We start from the raw sequence: 8,008 nt of genomic DNA, 5'->3' as shown, positions 1-8,008 counted from the left end.
TCTATCTAATTTAAAATCTATTTTAACTGCTCGATAGTTCTGGCAAATCTCCGATTTCCTGCAGATTTGCTCAATGTCTCACTCTTTGGACACCTATGGGATACCGCCACTAGTTTAATTACACTACCCATTTTGCTACTTGTGCGTACCAAAAATAGATTCTGACCTCATCTCAAAGACATCCTCGCTTTACAGCATTACAATGTCTTCGCTAATCCCTACAATCACCCACTTCCTCTTTTACCTTCACTATCTTTTCTGACAACTTTGTCTTTGTGAATATTAAGTACCCAGGCCTTGGCATTCTTAAGCATTATTTCTGTTGTGGAGTCATACGGCATGGAAACAGGCCCTTTGGTCCATACCGACCATGTTCCCAAACTTTACTAGTCCTACCTGCTTGCGCTTGGTGCATATCCTTCCAAATCTTTCATATTCGTGAACTTATCCAAATGTTTTTTAAATATAACTGTACCCGCATTCACCACTTTCTCTGGCAGTTCATTCCACGCATGAACCACCTCGTACTTTTTAAATCTTTCTCTTCTCACCATAAATATAAGCGCCCTGGTTTTGAATACCCCCACCCTAGACAAAAGACCCTTGTCATTCACCGAAACTATGCCACTCACAATTTTATAATATTAGTAAGGCCACCCCTCAACCTCCTACGTACCAGTGGAAAAAGTCCTGGCCTTTTCAGTCTATTTTTAAATCTCAAACTCTCCATTCCTGGCAACATGTTGGTAAAATCTCTTCTGAACCCTCTCCAGTTTAACGGGGAGGTGATGGCTTAGTGGTATTATCACTGGACTGTTAATCCAGAGACCCAGATAATGTTCTGGGGACCTGGGTTCAATTCCTGCCGTGGCAGATGGTGGAACTTGAATTCAATAAATAGCTGGAATTAAGAATCTAATGATGACTGTGAATCCATTGTCGGTTGTCGGGAAAAACCCAACCAGATTCACTAATGTCCTTTAGGGAAGGAAACTGCCATTCTTACCTGGTCTGGCTGACATGTGACTCCAGACCCACAGCAATGTGGTTGACTCTGAACTGACCTCTGGGCAATTATGGATGGGCAATAAGTGCTGCCTTGCCAACGATGCCCTCATCCTGTGAATAAATAAAGAATATCCTTCCTATAACAGGGTGACCTATCAGTTGCCTACCTGAAATGGCCCCAGTGAGACACTCATGAGGCAAGAAGGGTGAGGTGGGTGACAAATGCAGGCCCAGCCAGAGACATCCAAATTGTACAAAAGTCAATAGGATGAGAAAAAGGCCTTTCCCAACTTCTCACTTTTTGTGAATCTCAGTGGTTTATGGATCTCTTAACACACCCCCCTCCTAAGCGAGTAACACTGAGCCACTTGTTCAATACTCTGTGAGAAAGCGTTCAAGATGTTCCCTAAGAACAATGATTCATAATTAAAAAGTTGACCTCAGACTGGAGCTAGAACTAATCCAGCCTGTGCAGAATAAAACAAAGAATAGGCAGCTTCACATGTAGAAGGGGTTTCTTGGTCATGAAAAACATCACGTACCTGCTGGAGAATAGAATAGGAATAAGCCAGTCAGTCCATCAAGCATACCCTACCCTGTCATTTTAGATCATGACTGATCAATACTTCATTGTTACTTTCCTGGGCTGTTTGCATATCCCTTACAGTCATTGGTCTCCAGGTATCTATGATTTCTGTCTTGAACCTGCTCAATGATTGAGCTTCTCCAGCACTCTGGGGTAGAGAATTCAAAGATTTGCCATTTGCTGAGTGAAGAAATTCTTCCTCATCTCAGTCTTAAATGATTGCACCTTATCCTGAAATTATTATCCCCAGGTTCTAGAGCCACTAGCTGGGGAAATGCGCTATCTATATCCTCCCTGTCATGCCCTGTAGGAATTTTGAGAGTTTTAGTGGGATCACCTCTCATTCCTCAAAACTCTGAAATGCAGGCCCAGTTTCTGCAAACTCTCCTCATAAAAAAATGTTCTGTCACGCAAGGGATTAAACTGGTGAATCTGTGTTGCAGGAAGGCAGTGACGTAGTGGTTTTGTCACTGGCCCTAGGTAAAGTTCTGGGGACTCAGGTTTGAAATTCCAAGACAGATGGTGGAATATGAACCAGACCAGACCCCCTCTAAATATATCAAGGAGATAACCTTAACCCTAACTTTTATTTTAAAACCAAAATAACTGTGGATGCTATAAATCAGAAACAAAAACAGACCCTAAGTTCTGAGGAATGGTTACCATACCCAAAATATTGACTCTGATTTCCCTTCACAGATGCTGCCAGACCTGCTGAGCTTTTCCAGCAATTTCTGCTTTTGTTCCTAACTTTTACCTTATTTACAGGCAAGTGTATGGTGCTACGTTCCAGATGTGATTTGATTGGTCACACTACTAGGCTTTAAGCAAAACACACCTTACAATGAAAGAAGAATTGGTATAACTTTAACTCTATTAGAAAACTTAACAGAATGATAGATTGTTTAACTACTAAACATCAACTGTTTCAATATCGTAACATCCCATAAACACTCCATTGGCAAAGGCAAATTCAGTAAAATAGATTGTCTCACATGTGGTATTTCTCCACTCCAGGAGAAAAGAACACCAAGAGAAAATTCTGGCAGAGAGAGGGTTATAGCAGCTTTCACAACCAACTTCAAAACCACTGAAAACTAAACTAAAAACATGGTTCTTTGGGAGCCTGACTTCACCCATTCATGCTGCTTCTATCATTTTAAACCCAGAGCTTCACAAGCTGTTTACTTTAGAGACAATTCAGTGCCTCTAGTTCAAGACCTCCCTTTGACAAAAATCAGGCCGAAATACGCCTCTTAAAGCCAGAGTACTGTCATACCACCCCCTTTAAAAAATCAACCGTCAAAATACAAAGATGACTTCATTTTTAAAAACCTTTAGCTTTACCCTACGATACATATACATTGACAACAAATACAAAGTTGCTGGAAAAGCTCAGCAGGTCTGGCAGTATCTGTGAAGGAAAAAACGGAGTTAACGTTTCGGGTCCGATGACCCTTCCGTTCTGAGGCCCCAACGATTCCTAACCAAACTTTTTGAATAGCCATTACCAGACACAAGTTTATAGCTTAAACAAAATAGTTAAGAATTTATTAATAGTTATTTTAGCAGAGCAAAGTTAACCAACAAAGTAATCTAATTAATGTCTATGATTTAAACCCAGTCTTCTTTGATTGTAGCCCTCACTTACACAAAGTTAGACAGATAAGGCATAAGTTAAGGGATAAATCAAAAGGAAAAAACGTGTAACTGGCCAGTTCACTTAAGCAGTCCTGATGATCCATGTACGGGCATATGGGATTATTTCCACAGCTTTGGACCAGGTTGTCATGGTCTGGTGGCATGGTGTCCACTGCTGGTAGTGGGGAAGGATGCAATCTCATATTTGCATCATCCCATCCAGCAGGAATCCAGGCCCCTGCCCAAGATGTGTGGTGCAGATTTCCCCCTCTCTGCCATGTATGGAGCAAATGCCAGGAACTGTGCAGTGCAGCAGTAGTATCCATTTCTGAAAATAATTTGGGAAATTATTCTTTAAATGCTGTATTGTGATCTTCCTTAGCAAATCCATGTACTTTTGTAATTAGCTTTAATCTTTACCATGCTGACCTGCTGAGAAATGAATTTTCTTGGTTCTTCAAGCTATAACGTAGTACAGTTATTTCACTGGCATAATATTTTAACCTTTCCACAATCTGACCTTTGACCTTTATACTTGTTCTTCCAGAGTCTTGTACTTGCATTGTAGAAAGGTTAAAATGAAGATAATGGACTGAGTTAAAACTATCAGACAAAATACTAACATTTGCTCTAGCCTGTAGTTTAAATAAAGTAGAATTTCCCTCTACATTGTTCACTGACTAGTAGTTACTGTCTAGATCGTTGATATCTTTTAGAATGTCTAACTTCTGTGGTTTTGTGTCACCTTCTTGGATCTGACTGCTGTTTTAAGTTTTGTTGCTACTTATTTGAAACACTTACCACAGTTGTAATAGTCAGCCCTCTCTGATGGGTAATCATCTTGTGTACCTTGTTTCCATCCCATCTGACACATTTGAAAATAGTACTTGGCATTCTTTTAGGACTTTTGGCAGGTTTTGGCACACTATCTAGTTTTGGACCTATACAGGAGACTGACTCACTTGGCTTCTTCCATGTCTTGCCTTGCCTTGCATCATTGCCTGGTTTAGTCTCTGGACCTTGGGCTGGCTCACAAACTATACCACCTTTGTGAGTATTAAGTCCTACTTGGACTAAAAATTCTGGAAATGTCTCATTCATCACAATGATTATTAAACATTCCTGGATTAATCTGTCCTTGAATTTACCTGGTAATCTGTAGAAGGCATTGATGAATGACCTCTTTGTTTGTCTGCCTCTTTGTTAAAGCTAGCCTATTTAATAATTAACACTTTTTGGAGGCAGAAGTATGTATTGAATCATCTCAGCACTTTGTCAAAGAAGGCTCATCCATGACATATCTGGTCAACACATCATCCACAATGGTTCTAATTGCATAGGAACTGGTCACCTTTTTTTGAAAATGGAACCTGAATTTATTTTGTTTTATTCAGTCATGGGATGTGGGCATCCCTGGCTGAGTAGCATTTATTGTCCATCCCTAGATATTCTTGAGAAGGTGGTGGTGAGCTACCTGAGCTACTTGAACTGCTGTAGTCCATTTGGAACAGGCAGACCAACAATGCCATTTGGGAGGGAGTTCTAGGATTTTGACCTGGCAGCACTGAAGGGATGGTGATAAATTTCAAAATCAGGATGGCGAGTGGCTTGGAGGGGGAATTGCAGGAGATGGTGTTCCCATGTAGCTGTTGCCTTGTCCTTCTAGATGGTGGCTGTCGGTTTGGAAGGTGCTAATTTTGTGAGTTTCTGCAGTGAACTTGTAGATGGTACACACAACGGTGAAGAAGGGAGTGAATGTGTATGGATGTGTATGGATGTGGTGTCAATTGAGAAGGCTGCTTTGTCCTGGATGGCATCAAACTTAAGTGATTTTGGAGCTATACTCAGCTAAGCAAGTGGGGTGTATTCTATCATATTCCTGACTTGTGCATTGTAGATGGTGGATAGGTTTTGTTGAGTCAGGAGGGGAGTTGCTTGCTGTGGGACCCTCAACCTATGATCTGCTCTTCTAGGCATTTATATGCCTAGTCCAGTTCAGTTTCAGGTCCATGGTAATCCCCAGGTTGTTGACAGTGAGGAATTCAATGATGGTAATGCAATTGAATTTCAAGGGATTATGGTTAAATTCTCTCTTGTTGGAGATGGTCATTGCCTGGCACTTGTGGCACAAATATAACTTTCCACTTGTCAGCCGAAACCTAGATAATGTCCAGGCCTTGTTGCATTTGACTGCTTCAATATGTGAAGTTGTGAATGGTGCTGAAGATTGTGCATTTATCAATGCACATTCTCATTTCTGACCTTATGGTGGAGGGAAGATCATTGATGAAGCAGTTGAAAATGGTTAGGCCTAGGACACGAACTTGAGGAACTCACGGAGTTCTTACGGTGCACTGGTAATGTCACTTCTCTGAGCTAGGAGGCCTTGGTTCAAGTTCCACCTACTCCAGAAGTGTGTAATAATATCTCGGAACAGATTTCGTTTTAAATCAATCTATCTTGCAGAACTCCTGCAGAGATGACCTGGAGCTGAAAAGAATGATGTCCAAAAACCACAGCCATCTTCCTTTGTGCCAGGCATGACTCCAACTGGTGGATTGTTTCCTCTGACACCCATCGACTCCAGTTTTTTGTTAGGGCTCTTTGCAGCCATACTCGGTCATCTGTGGCCTTGATATCAAGGGGTGACCCCCTCACTCTCACCCATCCCTTCTTCCCTCACCACTCCCTCTGGAATTTAGCTCTGGTTGGTGTCTGATCCAAGGCTGAAATGAAGTCAGGATCTGAGTGGCCCTGGTGGAACCCAACAGTGAGTCATTGAGCAGTTTATTGCTAATCAAGTGCTGCCTGATAGCACTGTTGATGACATTTTCCATCATTTCACTGATGATGGAATGCACTCATGTGGCGTTAATTGGCTGGGTTGAATTTGCTCTGCTTGGTGTGCACAGGACATACCAGGGCAATTTTCCACAGTGTCAGGTAGATGCCAATATTGTAAGTGTACTAGAATAGCTGAACTAGGACTTGTAAGGGCGCATAGCCCTTGTATCTAGTGCCTTCAGCCATTTCTTGATATCATGTGGAGTATATTAGATGAAGACCGGAATGAGTAATGCTGAGGATTTCTGGAAGGAGCCAGGATAGCCCATCCACTCAGTACTTTCATCTAAAGATTGTTGCAAATGCTTCGGCCTTAATCTTTTGCTCTGATGTGCTGGGCTTCCCCATTATTGAGGAATGGGATATTTGTGGAGATTCCTCCTCCAGTGAGTTATTCAATTGTCCACCACCGTTTATAACTGAAAATTGCAGACCTGAAGAACTTTAATGTGATCTGTTGGTTGTGGAATCACTTATTACTGCTTTGGCTATTTGGCACGCAGGTAATTCTGTTTTGCAGCTGCACCAGGTTGATATCTCACTTTTAGGTAAGCCTAATGTTGCTCCAGCATGCCCTCCTGCATTCTTTATTGAACCAGGGTTGATCCCCTGGCTCAATGCTAATATGCTGGGCCTTGCAGCTGCAGGTTTCTGAAGAAGGGTCTCGATCCGAAAAGTCAGCTTTCCTGCTCCCCTGATGCTGCTTGGCCTGCTGTGTTCATCCAGCTCTACACCTTGTTATCTTAGCTCCTGTTCCACAGTGTGTCATGGATGCTCAGTCTTTGAGTTGCTGGAGAGGACCTGCTTTAAAGGCTTCAAGTGCAGGTAATTTGTGGGTTCTTATATCAGTCATAGCAGTGGTAAATTCCCTACTTTTCAGAAGTCTTTATCCAAGACAGTGCATGTTATGTATTGTAGGAAGTATGTACTTGATTGAACTGCATAATGAATAGGGGCTATTGGTCAGTGCATTGAGTATAGGAGTTGGGAGGTCATGTTGTGGCTGTATAGAGCATTGGTTAAGCCACTTTTGGAATATTGTGTTCAGTCTGGTCTTCCTGCTTAAGGAAAGATGTTGTTAAATGTGAAAGGGTGCAGAAAAGATTCACAAAGATATTGCTGGGATTGGAAGGTTTGGACTTTCAGGACAGGCTGAATAGGCTGGGGCCATTTTCCCTGGAACGTCGGAGGTTGAGGGGTGACCTTATAGAAGTTTATAAAATCATGAGGGGGATGGGTAGGGTGAATAGCCAAGGTCTTGTTTCTCCGGGAAAGGGAGTCCAAACCTAGAGGGCATAGATTTAAGGTGAGAGGGGAAAGATATAAAAGGGACCTAAGGAGCAACGTTTTCATGCAGAGGGTGGTGTGTTTATGGAATGAACTGTCAGAGGAAGTGGTGTAGACTGGTACAATTACAACATCTAAGGCATCTGGATGGGTACATAAAAAGGAAGGGTTTAGAGGGTTATGGGCCAAATGCTGACAAATGGGACTAGATGAATTTAGGATATCTAGTTGATATGGATGAGTTGGACCGAAGGGTCTGTGTCCATGCTGTTTAAATCTATGACTTGCTTTGACACTATGTATTGTACAAAAGGTACATTCATTAAAAAATCACATAAGTAAAGCTGGCATAAAAATTTTACTCCAGTCTTATATTTGAGTCAGTGAAAAAAAAAACAATCAACAGTTTTTTGCATAGAAAAGTATTATTATAATTATTGAGATAACAGAAATGCTGTTGAGATAAGAAATGATCTTCAAAGTTTAGGTTTTGAGATGACTTACAGGAACTCTGTCTCAGCTTTAGTATTGATGTATGCAAGAGATAGTAGGAACTGCAGATGCTGGAGAATCTGAGATAACAAGGTGTAGAGCTGGATGAACACAGCAGGCCAAGCAGCATCAGAGGAGCAGGAAGGCTGA

The sequence above is a fragment of the Rhincodon typus genome, chromosome 15, assembly GCF_021869965.1.
Source record: "Rhincodon typus isolate 14 chromosome 15, sRhiTyp1.1, whole genome shotgun sequence".
Classification (NCBI taxonomy): Eukaryota; Metazoa; Chordata; class Chondrichthyes; order Orectolobiformes; family Rhincodontidae; genus Rhincodon; species Rhincodon typus.
Note: the sequence above shows the minus strand (reverse complement) of the source record.